The 23,799-nt window shown below is 40.6% G+C and overlaps 1 protein-coding gene and 1 long non-coding RNA gene across 3 annotated transcripts in view; one reads left to right on the forward strand and one right to left on the reverse strand.

Annotated features, from left to right (window-relative positions):
* The window catches only part of ADAMTS2 (ADAM metallopeptidase with thrombospondin type 1 motif 2), a 338,043-nt gene that overhangs the window by 60,070 nt on the left and 254,174 nt on the right, over positions 1-23,799 (forward strand). The window lies entirely within an intron of this gene.
* Positions 1-23,799, reverse strand: part of LOC310752505 — a 106,330-nt gene that overhangs the window by 43,525 nt on the left and 39,006 nt on the right. Inside the window, exon 2 of the long non-coding RNA XR_014542976.1 lies at positions 7,264-7,435. This is a non-coding gene — a long non-coding RNA (uncharacterized lncRNA). The remainder of the gene's footprint in view (positions 1-7,263; positions 7,436-23,799) is intronic.

Genomic DNA, 23,799 nt, shown 5'->3' on the forward strand with positions numbered 1-23,799 from the left:
TGGCACCAAAAGGTTGAACAGTGGAACTAGAGGATTTGTAACTGGCTGACTGACCGAACCCAAAGGGTGCGCATCCTGGAGAAGAGTGACTAGTGGGGTGCCACAGGGTTCTGTCTTGGGCCCGGTCTTATTCAACATCTTTATCAGCGACTTGGATGATGGACTCAAGGGTATCCTGATCAAATTTGCAGATGACACCAAACTGGGAGGGGTGGCTAGCACCCCAGAGGACAGGATCACACTTCAAAACGACCTTGACAGATTAGAGAACTGGGCCAAAACAAACAAGATGAATTTTAACAGGGAGAAATGTAAAGTATTGCACTTGGGCAAAAAAATGAGAGGCACAAATACAAGATGGGTGACACCTGGCTTGAGAGCAGTACATGTGAAAAGGATCTAGGAGTCTTGGTTGACCACAAACTTGACATGAGCCAACAGTGTGACGCGGCAGCTAAAAAAACCAATGCAGTTCTGGGCTGCATCAATAGGAGTATAGCATCTAGATCAAGGGAAGTAATAGTGCCACTGTATTCTGCTCTGGTCAAACCTTACCTGGAGTACTGTGTCCAGTTCTGGGCACCACAGTTCAAGAAGGACATTGACAAACTGGAACGTGTCCAGAGGAGGGCAACCAAAATGGTCAAAGGCCTGGAAACGATGCCTTATGAGGAACGGCTAAGGGAGCTGGGCATGTTTAGCCTGGAGAAGAGGAGGTTAAGGGGTGATATGATAGCCATGTTCAAATATATAAAAGGATGTCACATAGAGGAGGGAGAAAGGTTGTTTTCTGCTGCTCCAGAGAAGCGGACACGGAGCAATGGTTCCAAACTACAAGAAAGAAGATTCCACCTAAACATTAGGAGGAACTTCCTGACAGTAAGAGCTGTTCGATAGTGGAATTTGCTGCCAAGGAGTGTGGTGGAGTCTCCTTCTTTGGAGGTCTTTAAGCAGAGGCTTGACAACCATATGTCAGGAGTGCTCTGATGGTGTTTCCTGCTTGGCAGGGGGTTGGACTCGATGGCCCTTGTGGTCTCTTCCAACTCTATGATTCTATGATTCTAGAGGGAATGAATGATTCTCTTTCAAAAATATGACATGTGAAATAAGGCTTGAACCCTCCTCTAAATCCATGTTGCCCCTTCTCTGGTTCTGACAGTGAAATTATGAAAATTACTCTTTTAGAAAAGATCCTAAAAGGAATATATCTTTATCAAAGTGGATATTCTCTCTGAGGTATAGTGAGGTATGTTAACCTCACTATAGATTTGTGTACATTCCTTTTGTTGTTTCCATTTGGAGGTGGGACCTTCTTACGGACAGAATGAAAAGCCACTAACAACCAGGCAGCAAGCACTTCTTTTCCTGTTTATATATCAGTAAATGCCAGCCTAAGACTGGCAAGTTTGTGTTTTCATTCGCATAAATTGTCACTTCAAGCTCAATGTAAAATCTCACAGAAACATTTCTGGACCAGTTAATTAACAGTTTGAGAACTGGAGCACATAGCTGAGAATGGAGCTTGACAGACCTCACAGCTGCTGACACATATACATGACACAATCCCCAAAGAAATGGTAGGAATAAATTATCATGAAGTTGCTTAATGGTCTGCAGTTGCAACTGGGCAAATGTTTGACCCACTCTAGTAAACAAGCACATGCTTAACCCATCTGGTGGATTTTCAAGGAAATATGTCTAATTTCCTGAATATACACGAATAAGAGAATTGGCAACTTTCCTGACAGACGATGAGTCTAATCTCTAAGAATACTTGATATTTCTGAATCTGCAAGATCAGTGTTTGGAAAGAAACAATGAATGCCACACATTATGTTCACAAATAGACACTCCATCATTTTGGAAAGAATAAGTGCTTTTTGCATGTTGGGGGATAATATAAAGTAACAAATAGCAATTATTGTTTGCAGTGGAATACTTCCTTGGTCTTCCTCTTAATTGAATTAAACTACAGTTTGGACAGATAGCACTAGAAGGCCATTGCTGCAGTGCCGCCAAAGCAGGGACAGCCCAGGTGGTGTTTTCCAGCTGTTCTGGAGTCCCGCTCCCATCAGCCCCACCCAGTAGAGCCAAATTTGAGTCCAACAACAATCTTGAGGGAATCATGTTGGTTATCCCTGTGTTGAAGCTAGCCATTACTACAACTGTGCACACCACATATTTCAAGCATATCCCCACAAAGCATCCCAGGAAATGTAGGTTACCCCTCACAGAGCTACAATTCCCAGCACCCCTGAAAAACTTCAGTTCCCAGGATTCTATTTCATGTGTGTTTGTGCTTGTGTTGGTGTGCACACAGACCAGGTCCCCTGAAAGCAATGGGACTTTTCTTTGGTCATGACTCATTTGCTGGAATGCTTTATTTATCTGTGGCTTTCAATGGGTCTGTCACAGAAATTATAGAAATAACACAATTAAAAGTCGAAATGTGTGTGAGAAGGGTTGAGCAAGTGAAGGTTGGAATGTGAAGGTTCTGTTTGCAAGAGAACCATGAGAGAAGTACAGAACAACATGTTCAGAGGAGCTGTTGCTATAAGTATTGAAGACAAAAGAAGGAGGGAAAGATGAGAAAGTTGCTATGCCTTGTAATTAAACCAGTAGAAGCTAGTCGAAGCAAGTGCTGCCATACGTATATAGATATAACTGCCCCTCTGCTTGTAAGTGAATAAATGTTTGTGCCTTTGTTAAATTTGGGTTGCCACCCTTCAGCTACCTGCTGGTTCAGGTTGTGCTGCACAGGCTTAAATAAACATCCTGTTCGACTGACATTTGGAGTCTGGATCTCATTGGCCATCCAGGCTGAACCCAAAGGGTACTGGGTATTGAACCCCAATATTTCCCCAACATACCGTTGTTCATAGGAGCACATGTATAAACCACAACTGATAGAAGTTGGAATCCCATATGAAGGGTAAATAATTTTCTAAGAAAAGCATTGAACTGGATCGTATTTTTACAAAAATAATGGACTACTAATTTCAGTTAATTAGTTGAATGATATAATTGAAGTCCATTACACTGTTTTATAATTAAAGCCGAAATCCTAACCTCACTTACCCAGGAGAAAGACCCACTGAATTCCATAAAACTTCCTTCTGGTTAGGATTGCACTGTTATACACCTTCTCTAGCAATTGCCTGTATCTCCTTATGAAGATCTTCCTCACACTCTTAAGAATTATAGAGCCATAAAAGTGAGTTTTAGCTTTGGCCATTAGATAATTTCTTCTTCTGGCAGCTCAAAGAGGAGCTGCTGTGGGGTAAAGCCAGAGAACTAATGCTCTTTCAGGATTACACCCTGTGACTTGGTTATGAGGAGAGCAATATTTAATCAGGTAAAGCAGCTGGACAGGAAGAAGGATTTACGGTGCTTTATTAAATACTCAGCAATATTCCATATAAGGAAAAGTGGAGAAGAGAAGAGCTGTCAGTTAAGCCCCCTGTGGAGGCTGAAAGATAGTTTAAAAGTATGGAAACTCCTGAGGTATCTATGGACTAAGCTACCCTATGTGACCTTGCTCTTCCAGTATGCTGTGCTGCTTTGACAGGGCTGCCTTTGACAGGCAGCCCCACAACAAAAGAAATGGAATATGAAGAAATGGGCCACTTGACCATAGGCATCTCCAGTTCAAACTGTTACACGTCTTGGGAAAGCAAAGGCCAATAACTGACTTGTCAAACATGGATCTGAACTTCTACTAGCAATTATGGGGACTCTATCTTATCTTTAAATGTTGCACCAGGTTTATATTCACATCACATCTGTGAATTTGTGTGTCAGATGTCTCTGCTGAAGGTCCTTTATCTACCTTTAACAAATAATATTGCTGTAGTCTCCCTCCATTTCTGTTGGGAGAAAAATGAGGAGGTGGGCGGAAAGCAGCAGCAGGAGGAAACACTCTGTGACATCTCAGGCCCCGAAACTGATGACACTCAGTCAGCTGATATTGTCATTCTTGCTAAGTGCTAGAAAAGGGGATTAGGAAAAAAACATAAATTGGTTCCTGACATTGATTCCAACAGCTTCACACAGAATAATATAGGCAAGGGTGCTCCTCCCCGCCACACACCTATAGTTCATATGGAGGCCTGTGTAAGGAGATGCCCCATTCACAGTCTTTAACCTGCCCCCACTCCCTCCTTTTTTTTGGAAGGGGAAGACTCACATGGTTTGGGGATCTGCATCCATGGGCTCATTGCATTGAGTGCCTATGCATAGTGGAGGGGTGTAGAATCCATGACACTCCTTCCCTACGTGAAACCTCTCAGCAGCCAGGAAGAGTTCATAGACAACAAAGATGCCTGCTTCTTGAGAGAAGAGCAATGACAAACCTAGACAGCATCTTAAAAAGCAGAGACTTCACCTTGCCGACAAAGGTCCGTATAGTTAAAGCTATGGTTTTTCCAGCAGTGATGTTTGGAAGTGAGAGCTGGACCATATAGAAGGCTGATCGCCGAAGAATTGATGCTTTTGAATTATGGTGCTGGAAGAGACTCTTGAGAGTCCCATGGACTGCAAGAAGATCAAACCTATCCATTCTGAAGGAAATCAGCCCTGAATGCTCACTGGAAGGACAGATCCTGAAGCTGAGGCTCCAATACTTTGGCCACCTCATGAGAAGAGAAGGCTCCCTGGAAAAGACCCTGATGTTGGGAAAGATAGAGGGCACAAGGAGAAGGGGACGACAGAGGATGAGATGGTTGGACAGTGTTCTCGAAGCTACCAGCATGAGTTTGACCAAACTGCGGGAGGCAGTGGAAGACAGGAGTGCCTGGCTTGCTCTGGTCCATGGGGTCACGAAGAGTCGGACACGACTAAATGACTAAACAACAGTGACAGTATTACACTGATATTTTCATTTTCATGCAAAGGCAACAATATGACTAGGTAGAAAGTGCACAGAACAGAAAGCTCCATAGAATATCTTCCAAATGAGACCATGAATTTGCAAAGAGCAGCATTATGAGTTTGGTGTGCTACACACCCCAATGTGACGTTCCCGTAGAGTGTATTTGACCCTGCCTACTATACTCAGATGTTTATCTGTCTCCCATTTTAGAACATGATGTATTCAGAAACTCATAAGGGTGAACCTGATCAGCCAAAACCCAAACAAACCAATTGTGCACAATAAAAAGAGGTTGAAGGGAAGGGTTTATATAGTACAGCTTAGTATACAGAAAGCAAATAAACATCTCATTAGCATTAAAAAGCTAGAATTCTATGAAACAAATTCACTCGTATCCTAAACGAAATTTTAGTTGATTTTTTATTCCTACTAGGAAAGAACTTGCATGTCAATCAAATGTGTAGGGCTAGATTGTGTATGTCTTCAAGGTCACTGCCCTGTTGATAAGTGAAACAGTGGTCAGTTGAGTGGAAAGAGGGAAGAGATCAGAACAGCCGGCAACCTCCAGCCTTCTGGTTGCTCTCAGGTATTTCCTAGCAGTTTATGCTCCTTTATTTGGCATTTCATATCCAGAATCAAGATAGTCATTGATCCTGAATATGACAGCTAATTGCTGTATAATAGGGATGGGGAACATACGACCCTCCAGATGTTAAGGTAAAGGGACCCCTGACCATTAGGTCCAATTGTGACCGACTCTGGGGTTGCGGCGCTCATCTCACTCTATAGGCCGAGGAGCCAGCGTTTGTCCGCAGACAGCTTCCAGGTCATGTGGCCAGCATGACTAAGCCGCTTCTGGCGAACCAGAGCAGCGCATAGAAACGCCATTTACCTTACCACCGGAGCGGTACCTATTTATCTACTTGCACTTTGATGTGCTTTCGAACTGCTAGGTTGGCAGGAGCAGGGACCAAGCAAAGGGAGCTCACCGTGTCGTGGGGATTCGAACCACCAACCTTCTCATCGGCAAGTCCTAGGCTCTGTGGTTTAACCCACAGCGCCATCCGCGTCCCTTCCTCCAGATGTTACTGAACTACAAATCCCATCATCCCTGATCACTGGCCATGCTGACTGGAGCTGATGGGAGCTGGAGTCCAACAACATCTGGTGGCCACAGGCTCCCCATCCCTTCTATATTGTCTAGCTTTGTCCTGGATGTTTGGAAAGTTCTAAGTTGTATTTATTAGACTTCCATTTATGGGCCCACTTGTTGATGGGAAGTTTCCATTTGCTCCAATAACTAGGCCTTGGACATAAGATCTATGTATTATTAACATGAACTGATGCGTACATATTTGTCTTATCTAACGGCTTTAAAAATTATTCAAAACATTTGACTTTTAAATGTTTTCAGCTGACATTTGGAATTCCTCCCTGTATGAGCAATAGGGCAGTTGTTTGGCAAGCATTTGCTGCACTACAAAAAAACATAAACAAAGGGTGCATCCTCCCAAACTCCTGGTTTTCTTTACATGCCTTTCTCGCTAAAACCAAGAACAGATGCAATGAATCATACAGCAGAAAGAAAAGAAAAAGAAAAAGAAAAACACCAACCCATTCATTTTTCCAGAACCAGGATTTAATTCATTAATGTTTATTCCTCAGATTTGATTGCTACATGAAAATCTCATGAATATTATGCAAATACATCTACATCTTCTTTTTAAAACATCCCTTACCTACAGGGCTACAGAATCTGCTTATCTGCATAAATATTTGTGGAAACATGATCAACACTAGAAAGAAGCCAGCTTGTAAAGAGAGGAAGGGAAATAGATTTTCATGTCATTCAGATGTCTTCTCACTGGCACATCAGAGTGAACCAGGGGTTTGGAACATCAGGTCCAGAAACCCAATGTGGTCTTAATTTGGCCGTTGGAACTCTCCTCAGACCACATCCTCTCCCACAGGCCACACCCTCCTTGAGTACCTGGAAGGAAGATGAAGAGATTTGGGGTGGGGGTGGGTGGGTGTACAGAAACCTCTGACTTTTGTATAGCTGGAATGTAACCTACTTTGTAAAGGTAAGAGTCATTGCCCTGCCCACTTTTGCATCTGGCCCCACGCAACACAGATATGTGGCTCCCAGAAGGCTGTCCATGATGAAATGTGGACAGAAAGAGGTTTGCCATCCCTGCAGTAAACCATAGGTACCGGTCTACCACGAATGTGCCTATTTGGGCTGCTTGTCTCCTCCCCAGTACCACATGTAGGAAACATACCGCAATCCTCGACTCAGCCTTATGTGATTTGTTTTACTCCAACAATTGCGATATGTTTGTTCCAACAAACCATGAACAGAAAGTTAAGAACAAAGAGAGCTAGTCACATACCTGGTTGGGTGGGATTCTGGTTTGTTTTTTCCCAGGGCAGCAATATAGTTCTTCAAGAATCCTGATTTTTGAAATGTGTATCCTGATTTCTTTAATGGGCTATGATGTAGTCCTCTTAGTTTCTTGATTTCTCAACTCATATTCTAGCTTTCCAGATAGTCATAGTACCTGCCTGATGAAAATAGTTACTGGGTTTAATGTCTTCTGGAATATACTATGGAGCACTATGCAGTTTGCAGCACAAAGGTAACAGATTGCAAATGACTGGCAAGGGAAATCCGTTTCTAAAGGTGAATTTATTCATACAGATGAAACATGTTAAGCCAATATATTCCCAGCAGAGCCAATTAAAACCAAGGAATGCAAAAACAACAAAAAATAATTCCTGCACTGTTAACATATAGGATGCACATTCATGTTTGAATAGATCTAATTAGGAACTCACAATTTCATAGCAAGACCCAAGAGGTAAAAAAGAGCATTGTTAGGTGATAAATCTATAGCTGTATATTGTACTGTAGTTGTAAAATGCTGCAGAGGAAAACTACTTGGGACCATTTCATATATCACATGTTCTTAGCATGACATATATATGGTGAAAAGAGAGATCGAAATCTGGTCCCTCTAGCATGTACACCTTGGAGGGGAAAAGGAACCTGTGTTGGACTTAGTCGTATCCAATTTATGAGAAAAAAACATTTTACTCAGTTGGGTTTTTTATTAGCTCATGGAATGTAAATAAGGATCACATGATCCTGTGATGAGAATGAAATACTAACACATTCCACCCTTATAATGGTTCAAGGAGACAGCTGTCACACACTCATTCAATCAGTCACAGAGTTAAGTGGGCAAATAAGTCTAAAGTGAGCTATGTGAAGATATTAATATACCTGCCTTTCCATAGGGGAATGTGAAATTAATTTAAACTAGGGGTTCAGTGTCTAAGTTCCTATTGTTGTAGCTGAATTTTTAGCTGCTGAGCAGAAGCTTTTCCAAACTCCATAGGATACAGCAGTATTGCAATTTCTCTGTTCATATGTGGAATTGAGACCTTTTATCCATTTCCTGTATGTGCATCTAACAAGATTCACTTGAGTAGCTATAGACACCAAAGTCCAGGCAGCCTAGTTCATCGTAATATGAATACAGCACTTCTATTGATTTAAGGTCTTAAAAAATAAATCAACTTTAAAAATGGCACTAGAGGAATAGTAATCTAAGTCAATAATAACATGGTGAATAGTTGGGTGTGTCTGAACTGCAAATTGATTTAATTCTGCCTTGTAGAGTTGTTTGTTTATTGCATATTTGTATCTCATATCCCTTCCTGCGGCTCCAGGTTAGAAACAAATCCTTCAGGTTGGCTGCTTCTGTGTCTGTCAGACTATCTCCCCACACCAGCTGCCCAATTAATGGATTAATAATACTTTTCATTTAATATACAACATGTTGCTAAGCACAAACGTCACTGTGCCATAGCATTCAATAAACTAGTCTGGGCTGAACTCTAATATGAAAAGTTGCAGCAGATGGAATTATGCTGTCCACAGAAGGAATGTTATGCAGCTGCTTATATATTATACCCCTTCTTAGCATTTTGCTTGCCTGTATTCCCTCACCTTTTATGCTCATCATGCTTCTTCTCTTTCATTGTTGCCATTTCTGCCTGATATTGACCTAATGTTTTTTCTGCTTTTTTTGGTCTAAACACAAACATAGCTTGCAATTCACTTGCTTGAAATGAAATATACCATTAAGCTGTTATTTGTTCAAATGATGCAAGGGTTGGAGCTGGCATTAGACTTTGGGGGCTGCTGCCAGCAAGTCCCTGTTCCCCAATGCAGCCAGGCAGAGTCCCCCCCCCCCCCCCGCTGCTGCTGCTGCTGCTGTGGTGGCCCAAACCAGTGTGTTCCAAACCCATGGCTTCAAATTACAAGAAAGGAATTTGAATACATGATACAGATAATGTTTGGCTCAGCCCAGCTCTGTTTGGCATGTGGTGCACACCCTGCAACCTACTCCCCCGCCCCCCGCATGGCTCTCTAACCCAGAGCTTTCCAAACTGTGTGTCATGACCCATTAGTGTGTCAGCTACAGTGTGTAGGTGTGTTGCACAAATGTTCCCCGTGCTCCTTCCAGGGCTGGAAAGGGGTTAGTTTAAACTCCAGTCTGCTAGTAAAACTGAACCAGGGCCGGATTTAGGTTTGATGAGACCCTAAGCAACTGAAGGTAATGGGACCCTTTATATGTCCAGCTGTCCCTTGTCAACAACAAATTGTCACTGTTTTTTGTGTTGGATATATGCTATATGGTGATTTATCGACCCAATGGGTATCTAAAGCCACTTGCCACTGTTGCTGTATGCAGGTTTTATTTTATTTGTTTTTTATATTATATTTTGGAAATGTACATCCTGTTTTTTTCCCTTTACATTTTCTTGGAGGCCCCAAGCTATAGCTTGTTTAGTTTATACGTAAATCTGGCACAGATTTACGTATACTGAAACTACGTTTACATTTAGTTCAGTTTATGTTTAGTTCAGTTTACGTAAACTGAACTACTGTGTTGTGAAATGATGCACGTCTACAAAGTGTGTTACCAACATGGAAAGTTCTGCTCTAATCTGTGGAAATGCGAGGGAACGTGTGGCTGCAACAGTCTTAAACGATCACATGAACCAGGCCATGTTCAACTTCCTGACTAGCACTTTTCAGGCTTATGGAGTTAATTTTTAAATTAAATTTCTTCTTCCTTAGAATACTTGTTCCATATACAGTTGTGAAATAGGCCCCGGGTCCACTATATTTATTTGGTTAAAATAGGAATTGTTTAGTTTTCATTTTAGTTAAAGATGAGGGATAAGTAGGACTACAACTCCCATCATCCATGAGTGTGTTGGCAAGGGCTTATGGGTGTTTTTTTAAATAAAACAATAGTATGTATAAGGAAAAAATGAGTTCAAATATAGGACACCGCTGATAAAGAGTCAAAATGCCCAAGAAGTATGCTGGATACAGTGAAATTCTGCACTGACCCTTAAAACCTGCTACTTCAGAATTAAAGGTTAATCTGACTTATATATCAATCAGCCATGAACAAGCAATACATTATACTGAGCAAAAGAATAGGAGATTTCATCATCATAATGAGTTTGTCTTTCAATCTACCTATCACTGCTGGAGTTGTAATCCTGTAATTCTTTTGTGTTGCAAGCCTATATATATAGTTCATAGTGAATGATCATCAGAGTCCTTCCAGATAGAAGTCCATGGATGAATAATTCAGGAAGTATATATGGATCAGAAACACAAGTTGTAAACAATTTATGCAACGTCACAAAAACTGTATAGATGATTTTAGTGATAGTTGACATTCATTCTCTCAATATGCCTCATGAAATCTATTTAAGCATGTAGAAAATACAGCTAGAGTTTCTGCTTCTGGATCAGGTCAGTGAAATCCAAATATCTAGGATTTAACTTAAACAAAAAGTTCATCCTTTTCTAATCTAATCCCTGTTGTGTGTTTCTTTGTGTAGAGCCTATATCTGGCATTTAAATTATTTGTCCTAAGTGAGGGATTTAGACAGGACTCCCTCTGCAGTAGATTTTGAAACTGTTGGACAAAGCTGGTTCTCCTCACCATCCAGCCTAGATCCATGGCTTGTTGAATTGTGATGGGGCTGCATTAAGGCTGACAGATTGCTTGCACCACAGACACCTTCCACACCTTACATTTAGATCTGCTGCTGAATCTGGAGAGGAGGCAGGTGTGGCTTCTCCTGCCTACAAGGGCCACAACCTACTGGCTGAGAAGCAGTCATCTAAATTGGTGTGGGGAAGATGAGCAAACAAGTGCATGTTCGCTGTGAATTAACTCACTCGATTAATTTACAGAGGACTCAATGATATTGTGATCATTTCATATGTATCACCCCCTAGTACGTAGCCCTCTTGTAAAATTAAAACCAATTGGTCACCTTATGTTTCTGGTTAGGACATTATTCTATCATTTATGAGTGTTTACTAGTATTTTGCTTCACTGGCTGTTTAATGACAGAAGGACAAATAGGGTCAGATTCATGAATGGGCTATTGGGAAATACTTGCTCTAATTCAGAGTCTTGTGTTGATTGTGATTCAGGAGAGAGGGAGAGGCCCATGGATAATCTGTGCTCCATGGATTTATTGAATATTCCAATGACATTTACATGAAGGGATAGGATTGACAGGCACGTCTTGAAGAAAGATAGATGTATGTTGGTGTGCAAGCTTAGCAATGGATGGGGGATTTTAAATATTTATAACTCTTTCTCAGCACTTTCTTTTGGAGGTCCAGATTTGCAGAGAGGCTTGGCAGAAGCTGAGCAGTTGTGCTGATCTTTCCACAGGTAAAAATGTAACCCACTTAGAATATATGTATAATTATCCAGCTCTAGTGTGCTCCTGATTTCTGAAGTTCTGAAATTTCTGTTCAGAAGTGGAGCATATGGGTGGGGGGAGGGACTTAAGGAGCATGCATAATAAATCCTTAGAGTTATTTGGAGATTACCTAGAAGGGTGGGCAATGCCTACAGTGACTTCTTTTTGGGGAATATAGCCACAGCAGTAGGCGTTAACAACTGCATGCCGGTTATGCCACCAAGAAACAAACTGCATTCCATTTTCCCTTTTTATCCAGTTAGAATGCACAAGTGGATTAATTATGGGCTCCAGAAATGAGAAGGCCTGAATTGCAATCTTTCTGATAATCTGAGAGTGTCAGTGTCTTTTGGAATCTCTAAACTTTACAACCGTGTTGGACACAACCTTTCCACATTAACAGTGGTGGTGTTCATGACTGGTTACATCTCCCCCCCCCCCCTGCCCACAATGTATTCTGTTCTCCCTCAACATTTACATGCTGTAAATGCAACAAAAAAGAATGGTAAGGAGAGCTTAATTTGCACCAGGAACACAGGAATCAGCTTTATACCAGGTCATCTAGATCACTATTGTCTATTCCAGGTGTGGGGACCATTTGACCCTCCAGATGTTACTGAACTGCAACTCCTATCAGCCTCAGCAAGCATGGCCAATGGCTAGGTATGATGGGAGGTATAGCTTTCTCACACTTGGTTTATTCCAATTGGCAGAAGCCACTTTGGGTCTCCAACAGAGAGAGGTCCTTCCCATCAATTGCATCCTACCCCTTTTAACCAGAAATGCCAAGGACCTCCTGTGTCTAAAAGCATGTGTTATATACTGTTGATTGCATCTGTGAGGCCACACCAGGGCTCCATACAAAGGCTTTGTGGTGCATATTATGTGAGAACGGATGTAAGTGGTACTGAGCAAGTGTTTTCCTCATTATTATGCGACTATGGCGAACACACACACACCAGATTCAGTTGAAAGGCTTCTAGATAAGAGTGGCATTTTTTGGACAGATTTGTTTCCCACTCCGTATTACTGTCAGGCAAGATATGGAGAGGGACGCAAATGAGGAAAATGCATGCAAATTGCACTGATATATTACTTATTTAACAGCAGGTTGCATATGGTAAGTGGTCCAGCATATTTCCCTCTGATTAGCTATATGTGGTGGCCTATTAGCAATTCCAAAGGGGGAAAACGTGGCAAAATAAACAAAAGGGACAGACCTTCTATGCTGGGACTTCATAAACCGTGAATATCTTTAAATAAACTTAAATCTGCAACTCGTATACAACTTGCTAAGGGACATGCTGCATTCCCCCCCCCTGTTTGTCTAAGCTCAATTTCATGTTGTCTTGTTACTGAAAAGAAGAAACTTTTATATCGACAACCAGATAAAAAAACCTTCCAAAAACAACCCCTTTTCATGATGCCGTGTGTGAAAGTCTCGAAGGGGAGAAGCCGTGTGCAGGTAGAGCTCTGGAACTCCGAATGACTGAGGTTCCACAAAATGGGAAAAGTCTATGGGTATAGAGGTCTATGGGTCTAGGCTTTCCCTTGCAATGTCCATTCCTCTGGGGGGGTGGTCAGGGGGACCCCACAACCTCAGGCATGTGGCCTGAAGCACAACCCTGCTGTCCCATTCTAATGCATGATTTTGTTCACCTTGGCCACCACTGGGACTTAAAATTGCCCTGTTTGAACTGCACGCATGCCTAAAACTCATCCAATAATCCTCTGCCATCAGCACCAGGCAGATAGTTTTGCAATGATCTTTTCACAGAGGAACCGCACTAAGCTTTCAAGGAACCCCAAGGCAAAAAAATAGCCTTTTATGAGCAAAGTGATCATATGCATTGGCCCCCAATTAATATTTTGCCACGTGTTTACAGTATACTAATACAGACACTTGGTGGCCTTCATTTGTTCAGCTAATGTGTTCTCAGTGGATAGCCAGGGACTTGTCAAAAGAATGCACTTGAATAGGCTTTCCTGGTAACCTGGAACCTACCTCCAAGCCTTCAACACCCTTGAACTAGGGGTGGGGGCAGCAGAGGAGCAGGTTGCAGGCAGTTTCTCTGTTTGAATTTGGAGCAAGGGGAAGAGAGCTGGCATTAGCTAAAGCTGGAGTGCAGATGTGGGAGGCTGCAACAGTGCCCACCTCAGAGTCAGATGAAGGATCCATGGTTTGACTGCCTGTTTTGAGGAGTCCTTAAATACAAATATACAAATAAAGGTTTTTTTGTATATTTGTGAATAAGACAAATATTACAAAGAATCCATGTGTCTTCAGTACTTTCTCATTAAAATGGAATTAAACTTTGCAGTGCTGCACTGCAGAAAAACATTTGAGTTTGTGTGTGTGTGCTCTCCCATATTTATGTCTTAATTCAATTCTGCTGAAACTGATTCAAGGTCAATTTTGGTTGCCTGAAAGCATCTTAACACTAAGGGGTAGTTCCTGAGTGGAAAGGAGATGTCACTTTTAATTTTCTTGACTCTATTATGTATCTGTAGACATTAGACTAGGCTGCTGCACTACAGAATGAATCAAAGAGGTACTTACTTTGCTATGCTCTGGTGTGCGGTAAAGGAATGAATGGCTGCTAGAGAGCACTGAGTGGTACTTAAATTTTTACAGCGCAGCCCACGGGCAATTTATATGCCAGAAATAGCTAGGTGGTATCCCCACACCACTCATATACTCTTTTCCTGTATGCCTGTCACTATTTAAAGCCCACTGTGGGCAAATTCCTCAACAGGATATTGTGAGAGATTCCTGGCTGTATAATAAGACTGACTTCTCCTGCTCTGGTTGGTACCTTTGCATATTTACAGGGAATACTCATGGTGTTAATCCCTCAAAAATTGCAAATGTAGCGCCAGCATCTTTCAAGTTTCTGTTCTGAAACACGTGGGCTGAGTATGTAACCAGCATTTCTGAATGTACCATTTTTGGGCTGGTGCCAAATAGACAATAGTTTGATGACTATTTACCACAATCTCAAAAAAAGAACAGGTCATAGTCAGAAAAAGCATTCATCATCACTTTCGTAGCCAATGCTTATTATTACAGTAATATTTCTATGGCAGATGAGGCATATAATTGCCATCATACTTACTGGATAACTTTTGTTTACATGTGCAGATAAATAGTTCGATTCTGTTCTAGTCCAGTATTGCCTCCTCTGGCAGCAATGGCTTTCTGGGGTTTCAGGCAGAACGGCTTTCCCCAGTCCTGCTACCTGATATTGTTTTACCTGGATGTGGCCAAGACCATCTATCAAACAACCCTAGGAAATTGTCCTACAATGTTCATCTGTCCAGTATTGTCTATGCTGACTGACAGTGGCACTGTGGAGTCTCAGGACAATGTTTTTCTCATCTTTTTGTTTTAACTGTTTTTAATTTTGATTTTTTGTAATTGTTATAACCTGTCCTGGAACCTGCTGGCAAAGAACAGGTAATAATTTTACACACTACTACCACAGCAGTGTGATATTCCAGGGAGTGCCAGGCACTTACCCAGGGATGGTGTTTCCTTTTGGAAATGAGGCACAGCGGAGACTGTGGTGTCTTTATGACCTATGGTTTATTTACACATTTATACAACCTGAGCCTATGATAGAGGGACTCACAGCATTACACTCCCATAGCCACAGCTTGGATGCCAGCAGAAATCAGCCATGGCCCTCTGTCCTAGCTTGCTGCTTACGGACACCTTTCCCTCCCAGCTCACATCAGGCAAACTGCAATCCTAAACTCAACTGCTTTGTCTCTGCTAACTATCTTTCAGTGGAAGGAGGGGCTCCACTCCTTTGCTGTCTCAAGTAACCTATACCTTCTTAACAGCTTTCTTAATGGCACTTCACCTCTCCCTTTGCCCACTTTTAATGGCCTTCTCCCAGGCAGTTTCCTGCACACGGAAAAACTGGTAGGGTCAGTATTTTTGACACCGTTGAATTTGACACCTGGCAGCCCATCTTAGTACAACAAGAAGTAGTAGTGGTAGTAGTATTCTAGTTTAGGAATATTTCCCCCAAATATGGGTTTGTTTGGGTAGGAGTGTTGCAAAGTTCACACACCCACTGAAATCCAGTGCCAAATTAAGAAGATGAATAATAAAATCTTATAAGCAGTCGTGGCTGGTGCCCATTGGGACTGGTAATGTGGAAGTCTAGGAGACCAACAGCAAATGGAGCCAAAGCCAGTGCCAAGCAGAGCCATCCCCTGGTGTTAAGTAAGAAAGCAGGTGAAGGGCAGAGTGGAGCAGAGCCCCATTTATCTTATGGGCTAGCCTCTAATGCTTGTTAGTTTCCTGGGACAGAAACAGCTTCATAGGTTCAGGGAGAAAGCATGGTTCAGTGGTACAATACATGCTTTGCACGCATATAGTTTCTGGCATCTCTAGTTAACTTTAAAGCATCTCAAGAAGCAGAAGTGGGAAATGCCAAACGAATCCTTAAACCCCTCCTCCCAATTATTTCAAATGAAAGATCAACTTGTCAGATGTTGTACTGTCATTTTCTAGCTGAAAAATAAGGACAATTTTAGCCCTATCTTCATGCTACATTTCCTAGAATAAACAAAGTAGGAATTCTTTTTTTTTTAAAAAATAATATTTATTAAAGTTTTGAAGGTTACAAAAAGAAAGAATAGAAAACACCATATTAAACAAAAACAAAACAACACATCACAATAATGAAAAAGGAAAAAAAGAGAAAAAAGAAGAAAAAAAACAGAAAGAAAAAACACAATTAAAAAACACAACAAACCTTCCCATAACTTATCTTTCATTCACTTGTTTCCTTGACCTCCTCACACCTCCCTTTTTTGTATTCTAGTTCGGTTAGCTATTTCAGCAAATCCTTTCCATCTTTTCCAATTTTTGTCCTTATCTTAATATAATGTGACTTTACTTTCCCTCTTTTCACCAATTAACAGTCTATTTTTTCTTAATCCCTTATAACATTTCTGCTAAAACCACATAATTTCATTCCAACATCCTTCTAACATTCCTTAATTTTACAGTGTTTCTGTAAATAAACTTTAAATTTCTTCCAATCTTCTTCCACCGACTCTTCTCCCTGCTCTCGGATTCTGCCAGTCATTTCCACCAGTTCCATGTAGTCCATCACCGTCATCTGCCATTCTTCCCGGGTGGGTAAATCTTGTGTCTTCCAGTACTTTGCAATAAGTATTCTTGCTGCTGTTGTGGCGTACATAAAGAAAGTTCTATCCTTCTTTGGCACCAATTGGCTGACCATGCCCAGGAGAAAGGCCTCTGGTTTCTTCAGAAAGGTATATTTAAATACCTTTTTCATTTCATTATAGATCATCTCCCAGAAAGTCTTAATCCTTGGGCAAGTCCACCAAAGGTGAAAGAATGTACCTTCAGTCTCTTTACATTTCCAACATTTATTATCGGGCAAATGATAGATTTTTGCAAGCTTGACTGGTGTCGTGTGCCACCTGTAGATCATTTTCATTATATTCTCTCTTAAGGCATTACATGCCGTGAACTTCATATCTGTGGTCCATAACTGTTCCCAGTCAGCCATCATAATATTATGTCCAACATCTTGTTCCCATTTAATCATAGCTGATTTCACCGTTTCATCCTGAGTGTTCCATTTCAACAGCAAGTTATACATTCTTGACAAGTTCTTAGTTTTGGGATCTAACAGTTCTATTTCCAATTTTGATTTTTCCACCTGGAAGCCAGTTTTTTTATCCAAATTATACGCCTCCATTATTTGGTAATAATGGAGCCAGTCTCGCACTCTATTTTTTAGTTTTTCTTTTTTTTTTTAATGATATTTATTACTTTTAGAAATTACAAAAAAGGAAATAAAAAGAAAAGAAGACAAGATAGGGGAAAAAAAACAATACAGTACAATATATATAGACAATACAAAACACAACCTAAACACATTAACCTAAACACATTAAGCTAAACTAAACAAAACCCTATCCCCAACCCTAACCCTAAATAAAACAAAACAAAAACAATTTAAAAACATACATCACACCTTTTCCTTACTCTATCTTTCATTCCCTTGTTTCCTCGACCTCCTCACACCTCCCTTTTTGTATTCCACTTCTATTAATTTTTTCAGCAAATCCTTTCCATCTTTCTCTATTTTCTATCATATTATAAATATCTTAACATATTTTTTAACCTTATTTTTCATTAAAACTAAAATACTTATATATGCTTAACTCCTTATAACATTTCTGCTAAGGCCATAAAATTTCTTTCCACCATTTTTCTATCACTCATTAATTTTACAGTATTTCTATATATAAACTTTAAATTTTCCAATCTTCTTCCACCATCTCCTCTCCCTGGTTTCGGATTCTGCTAGTCCTTTCCATCAATTCCATATAGTCCATCAACCTGGAGATCTTATGTCCGAGGCTCTTAACTCTTTTCCATGTCCCTTCTGCAGGTCTTCTTCATATTCTTTAATGAGAGCAGATCTCGGGAAGACTCCAACCTAACAATGCTTTTATTCCTTCTGGACAGGTCAGCCAAATTTCCATAGTTGAAACTAAGGTCCATAAAGTGTTTCAAGACATGTTTCAAAATTCCTCCAAATCCAAAGGCCCCCAGAACTTCAATCTCCTCCAGACCCAAGTCCATGTCCCAGAAGTCAGTTAATCCCTGCATAGAGGGATCTTTCCAACTTTCCTTCTTCCGTCCAAGCCGGGATCCGATCCTCAAAATCGGACTTTTTCTAGATTCAATCATAAAAGGCCTCAACTTATAGTCCTCAATTTGCTTCTGTAAGACTGAGGATCCCGCTTGTATTGCTTTAAGTTCAACAACAACAGCTTTCTCTTTCTCCTCCACGATTTGTCCTGCCAAAGTAGATTCCTGTACCAAGTCCTGAATTATTTCTGTATTGGTGCTCACTTTTTGTCTCCAATTAGTCACTTTTTGTTCCAAGTTGTCAATTTTAAAAGACATGTCATCCGTCTTCTTATGAAGCTGTTCCAGCGAATAGTTTATCTTACATAATACCGTCACAATGGCTTCTCCTGTCAACATTTTAAATGGTCCAAGGTCAATCTCTGGTTCTCACAATTTCTTATCTTGCAGCTGACGATTCCCCAGTTACACACCTGTAACAGTTTCAAAAGCTCCCTCTAGAGGGAAACAGTCTCCACTTGTATCAATCCTTTCAAACACAACTCAAGCCATAAAAATAGTTTCAATTTTCAGTTACTTTTCCTCCTTTTTAAACACAGAAGAGGACAATGGAAACAGTATCTTTCTCTTATTTAGCCAGCTGTCAAAAATGTTCTGTTCGCCGTCAATGAACTCTCCCAAAACTTCACTCTTTCTGGCAGCCCTTTTCCAGGTTCAGAGCAGTGGTAATTTGGTTTTTCATTCTCTCCTGCAGGCTCGCTAAGTCCAAAATTTCCCCCCTCTTCTCCTGCTTCCAAGGGGGGTTTTGTAGTTTTAACCAATGGAAATTTAATCCTTTGCCAAAAGCTTTCAAAGACTTTAGCTTGTAACGTCTTTGCTTCAGTCTATTTACAAAAGAGGAAGGCGAACTTCCGGTTTAAGACCTTCCCATTTCGGTGCCAGATTAAGATATTTAAAGATCCAATTTTCTGTTCTACTCATGGGTAGTTGTTTAAGATCCAATTGTCCACAGGAAAAAGTCAGCGCTCTCCAGCAACAGCAATGCGGCTTCACTCCGTGAAAGAAGCAGTCAATTCGAAGCACCGCGCCACTCACCCCACGTCGCTCCGGATCCCCAAAACAGGGTTTCCCCCGAGTAGGGGAGGCGCAAAAGGTGCCAGCTGAATCCCAGGTTCACAAGCTTCTCCCGCTTGTGATTTCAGTGGGTCTCCGCTTTCGCCGTGGCGGTCAGACCCTGCTTTCCACGGAGCAAGTTCCTCCCGATCGGAGGAGCTCCGCCATTGCCGGAGGTGCCAACCCAGAAGTCTCTATTTGTTAGTTTTTCAAAACTCTGCAGTTTTGAAACTCTATCTCCCTCTTGTTCCAAAATTTCCCAATATTTCAGCCAATTGGCCTCCATATTGAGCTTTTTCTGAGCCTTCGCTTCCATTGGTGACAACCACCTTGGGGTTTTATTTTCAAGCAAGTCCTTATATCTTATCCAGACATTAAACAGTGCTTTTCTGACAATATGGTTTTTAAACGCTTTATGTGCTTTGACCTTATCATACCACAAATATGCATGCCACCCGAATACATTGTTAAAACCTTCTAGGTCCAGCACGTCTGTGTTTTCAAGAAGCAGCCATTCTCTCAGCCAGCAAAACGCGGCTGATTCATAATAAAGTTTAAAGTCTGGCAGGGCAAATCCACCTCTTTCTTTAGCATCGGTTAATATCTTAAATTTTATTCGAGGCTTCTTGCCCTGCCAGACAAATCTAGAAATATCTCTCTGCCACTTCTTGAAGCAATCCATTTTATCCAAAATTTGCAATGTTTGAAACAAAAACAGCATCCTTGGCAATACATTCGTTTTTATCACAGCAATTCGGCCTAGCAATGATAACTTCAGATTTGACCATATTTCTAAATCCTTTTTCACTTCCATCCAACATTTTTCATAGTTATCCTTAAATAAATTCACATTCTTGGCAGTCATATTGACCCCTAAGTATTTCACTTTCTTAACCAATGTTAATCCTGTCTCCTTCTGAAACCTCTCTCTCTCAGTCACTGTTAGATTTTTCTCTAAAACCTTAGTTTTCATCTTGTTCAACTTAAAACCCGCTACCTGACCAAATTCTTGAATCAGTTCCAGTACTCTTTTGGTACTAGATTCTGGCTCCTGTAATGTCAATACCAAATCATTGGCAAATGCTTTCAGTTTGTACTGTTTAGCTCCGACTTGTATACCTTTAAACATTCGGTCCCTTCTAATCATGTTTAAGAGAACCTCCAGGACCGATATAAAAAGCAATGGAGAGATTGGGCAACCTTGTCGTGTTCCTTTCTCTATCTTAAATTCTTCCGTCACTACATTATTCACAATTAATTTAGCCTTTTGTTCTGACTAAATTGCACCTATACCATTTCCAAAACCTTGACCAACCCCCATCCCCTGTAAATTCTTCTTCATAAAACTCCAAGAAATATTGTCAAAGGCTTTCTCCACGTCCACAAATATCAAAACTGCTTTAGTATTAATATTCACTTGTAGTTTTTCTAAAATATTAATGATGTTCCTCGTATTGTCAGACAAGTCTCTGCCCGGGAGAAAGCCCGCTTGATCTTTATGAATTTCTTCTACTAGTACCTTTTTTAATCTTTTAGCCAAAATGTCTGCAAAAATTTTATAATCCACATTAAGCAAAGATATGGGGCGGTAGTTCTTAAGCTGTGTCTTCTCAGACTCTGTTTTCGGTATAAGTGTAATATAAGCTTCCTTCCACGACTCTGGTGCCCTTTTCCCTTCCAATATTTCATTGCAAACTTCTTTTAATGGCTGAACTAACCATTCTTTCAGGGATCTATAATATCTTGAAGTCAAACCATCCGGTCCTGGAGATTTGCCCAATTGCATGTTCTGGATGGCCCCTTCTACCTCCTGCTCCATTATTTTGTAGTTCAACATTAGCTTATTTTCTTGAGAGATTTTTTGTAGTCCATTTGTTTTCAAAAATCGATCAATATCCATTTCTTTCTGCGTCTCCTGTGTATATAATTGTTTAAAGTACCTCTGGAAGCAATTTCTGATCTCCACTGGATTCTGTATATTCTTTCCTTCCACTTCCAAATTTGTAATGGTATTAAGTTTTTGTCTTTTTTTCATTTGCCAAGCCAGCAGTTTCCCACATTTATTTGCCGATTCAAATGTCTTTTGTTTAATTTTCCATTCTATTTCCTGGTTCATCATTTTCATATATTGTACTTGATATAACTTTATCTCTTTCAGGATCTCCTGCGACTTTGGTTTCACTCTCAGTTTCTTCTCTCCTTCCTTTATTTTCTCCAAAATCTTATCTTTTTTCTCATTTTGATCTCTCTTCTTAATTGCATTCTGTTGTATCAGAAATCCTCTCATAACCGCTTTACTTGCGTCCCAGATTACTCTTTTTTCAATAGTGGTGTTCATATTTATCTCAAAATAATCTCTCAAGGTTTTTTGGGCCTTCTTAGTCACTTCTTCGTTCCTAAACAAAGTGTCATTCATCCTCCATCTAAAGGAACCAGTTGGTGTTAGTTTTATTTCCATCTTCACAGCATTATGGTCAGAGTAAGTTTTAGGGCAAATTTCCACTTTTCTAATCTTCGGAGCCAACCCTCTAGTTACCCAAATTTGGTCAATTCTTGTCCATGTCATTTTGGCCTCAGAGAAGAAAGTTCCCTCTCTTCCCAAAGGGTTCTTCATTCTCCAGATGTCAACTAGATCCATATTGTCAGTCATATCAAAAAAAGTTTTTGGTAGTCTACCATCCTTGGTGACTACCTGTCTCAGTGCCTTGTCCATATTTGTAGACACCACTCCATTCATGTCCCCCATGAAAATCATATTGTAATCCATATAGTCCATCAGAGTCTCATGTAACTTCTTGTAAAATTCCGATTTTCCCTCATTTGGTGCATAAATGCCTACTATCAAAAATTTCTCTCCTTGTGATTGAATTTCAATTGCGACAAATCTTCCTTGGTCATCTTTAAATATAAATTTCGGTGATAGGCTCTCCTTTGCATAAAGGACTACTCCTCTTTTTTTGACTTTATCTGATGAAATAAATTCTTGGCCCAATCTTTTGTTACTCAATATCTTCCTGTGTAGCCTTGTCACATGTGTTTCTTGCAGACAAATCAAGTCCAATTGTTCTTTTTTCAATAAAGGAAAGACTCTCCGCCTTTTTTCCAGGGAGTTCAGTCCATTAACATTCCAGCTTAGTACTTGCAGTGCCATGATGTAATTACTCTGATTTTCCTCCAACTGCACCCAATGCCTGCTCTTCTTCTGTTGGTAGTGTCGGTGTCACTAGGCGGTCCAGTCCAAAAGGTAATGTTGCAATGTCCACTATTCCTCTTTTTGGTGATCTTCTGTCCAATGCTCTTTGCTCTAATCCTCTGTCTGGTGATCTTCTGTCCGATGCTCTTGACTCTTTTCCAAGTTCCTTCTGCAGATCTTCCTTGTAGTTATTCAAAAACTTTACTTTATCTTCTACTGATCTTATTTTTATTTTCCTTCCTTTGAAACTGAAGGATAGGCCTTGGGGAAATTCCCACCTGAAGATGATTTTGTTCCTTCTCAGCAGGACAACCAAATCTCCGTAATTGGACCTAAGGTCCAAAAGATGTTTCGGGATATCTTTAAATATTTCCACTCTTGACTGTTGTATTACCAAAGTCTTCTGGTAATGCCAACCCAAAATTCTGTCTCTCTCTTCTTTAGATCTGAGGGTAATCAAACAGTCTCTTATTCTGTTCTTCTCTTTCTTCCCTCCTCTTCCCAATCTAAAGGCCCTCACAATTTTAAATTCCTCTTGTTCCAAATCCAGCTCCCAAAATTCTGCAAGTTCCTGAGTGAGAAAGTCTATCAGACTGTCCTTCTCCAGTTCAGGTACAGCTCTGATCCTCAAATTTGTCTGTTTCTCCTTAAGCTCAATCATAGAAAGCATCAGCTTATGGTCCTGAAGTTGCCTCTGTAGGTCTGGGACTTTCTCTGTTTCCAATTGTGTTACCTTAAATTCCACAGCAGCAACTTTTTCCTTGGCTTCCTCTGCGGTCTGTCGTGTCAAATTAGATTCCTGTATCAGTTTCTCAATGGTTTCTGTGTTAGTATTCACCTTCTGTCCCAAACTATTTATGCTTTCTGTATTTGCATCAATTTTAGTAACTGCAGCATCCACTTTTGCATTTGTGGCATCCACTTTTGCATTTGTGGCATCTGCTTTCTTGTTAAGTTGTTCCAATGATTCATTTATCTTACTTAATGCAAGCACTAGAGCTTCTTCTGATGACATTCCTCTTGATTTAGATTGTGTTGGTACAGCCGCAGATAAGGCAGAAGGGCCGGATGCTGACGCTCTTCGCTGCCAAGACTTCCCAGACCTTGTTGTTTTGTCTGGGAGTGACGGATCTACTTTTTCTTTCCCATCTGCCATAA

Source organism: Podarcis filfolensis, assembly GCF_964270895.1.
Source record: "Podarcis filfolensis genome assembly, chromosome: 2".
Lineage (NCBI taxonomy): Eukaryota > Metazoa > Chordata > Lepidosauria > Squamata > Lacertidae > Podarcis > Podarcis filfolensis.